Genomic DNA, 1,766 nt, shown 5'->3' on the forward strand with positions numbered 1-1,766 from the left:
CTGTAACTATAACAATAAGCATAACTAGGCTAATCCATATTACAATCCACATCAACCAAAGTATTCTCTCTATACCATCCGAGGTGTGCGATGCGGATAATATATCTACATCGTGTGAACACGACGTAAACACGACGTTAGGACCACTTTGACTACCGCCAGTAGCCTTTGTCCGATGCACCTGCCATCGACTCCCAGAGCCCGAGGCAAAGAGAAGGCAGCGTTTCCTCTTAGGAAATACTTGTCAGAAAAGCAACAGAAAACGGTGATACAGTCTATAGACAAAACACCGACCGTCCGTAGCTAAACAAAGCAATTCCCACCGGGAACAGATCTGAAATGAACGTCTATTCCACGTTGGTTTTAATATAATTTGAATTGAAATGAACGTTGAATCAACCAGTGTGTGTTCAGTGGATTGAGTCTTATAGACAGTTTCTCTGTCGCAAATTGTCACATTGGTTCACCTTTTTATGGTTGACAACTTGCTGTTTAAAAAGAATATTTCAAAAACTAGGCGTACAATAGTGTCAAATGTAAAACGCCCAAGAAAATAGGCAACAAATCGGCAGAATTTGACGCCATCAAACAGACATGAGCTCAGAAAACATATGAACGTAGCAACAATAGCCAGCAGCTGTTACCACAGACAGGAAAGGAGAAGTGATTTTACAACAGAAATACATGGACGTGATAAATAAGATCATGACAATTTACAGGCGAATGTTACATTGTAACACAACTTCCCATCACACACAGAATGATTGTAGAGTAGCAGAAAAGAAAATGGTCAGCTAGTCTAGCAGCGCACCAAGGCTGCGGAGATAAACAAGATGCAGATAGCTGGTCAAAAGGGGGACCTGAAGCGCGCAAATCCATGCAAATAACAAACAAATCCGTTATCCTAGGAAATAACACTAAATAACAGAGAATGGATCGGGAGAACATCATGTGAATAAGACTAAAAAGACAACAGAACTTTTCTATTAAAGAGGAAGTAAAGCAAATATGTTTATCTCTCTCTCTCTCTCCAAGCTCAAAAAAATCAACAACCGTCTCTAATCGGAACGTAACCGAACTCGCGCAAAGTTTAACAAAGTAGGATAGGTTAAAGAAGACTTTAAAAAAGGATAAATTGATACTTACAAATAGTTTCTAAAATGGAAGCGTAAGTTATATCCTAACAGAGCTCTCTCTCAGTCTGATATGCTACAGATGAAGCAAAAAACACACCGGCCATAACCTAACCGCAGACAGGGTATTGAAAGTCATCTCACTATACAGCTTCGCACACACACACGCACACGCACACGCACACACACGCACACGCACACACGTACACGCATGCACACACGCGCATGTGAGTGTGTGCATGAAAGGTTACTTACTCTGTAACGTCAGGTGTGAAAATTGATCTTCTTAGCAAATAGTCAAATACAGAAAACAGAGTCGGTCGTTCACAGGTATGATGAATATTGTAATTTCTCTGGACAGCCAAGAGCGGAGAGAGAGAGAGAGAGAGAGAGAGAGAGAGAGAGAGAGAGAGAGAGAGAGAGAGAGAGAGAGAGAGAAAGAAAGAGAGAGAGAGAAAGAGAGAGAGAGAGAGGTAGCTCTTTTGCGCCACTCTCCTTCAGAGCAGGGAAATGTTAGTGTGTTGTTTCTCTCACCACGGTCGGACTGCTAGTCTCATGCCGAAGCGGCTCGTAGAGCAACAAGAATCACTTAAAGACGCCGGGATGCGCGAAGACACGGGCTGCGTCATCAGC

The 1,766-nt window shown here is 42.4% G+C and overlaps 1 protein-coding gene across 1 annotated transcript in view; it reads right to left on the reverse strand.

Moving 5' to 3' along the window:
• LOC115180694 (prospero homeobox protein 1-like) overlaps nucleotides 1-1,520 on the reverse strand; it is a gene marked incomplete at its 3' end in the record, with an annotated part of 28,516 nt that extends 26,996 nt beyond the window's left edge. Inside the window, 1 exon segment of the mRNA XM_029742910.1 lies at nucleotides 1,389-1,520.
• Nucleotides 1,521-1,766: the final 246 nt, after the last annotated feature.

The sequence above is a fragment of the Salmo trutta genome, unplaced genomic scaffold (genome assembly GCF_901001165.1).
Source record: "Salmo trutta unplaced genomic scaffold, fSalTru1.1, whole genome shotgun sequence".
Taxonomy (NCBI): domain Eukaryota; kingdom Metazoa; phylum Chordata; class Actinopteri; order Salmoniformes; family Salmonidae; genus Salmo; species Salmo trutta.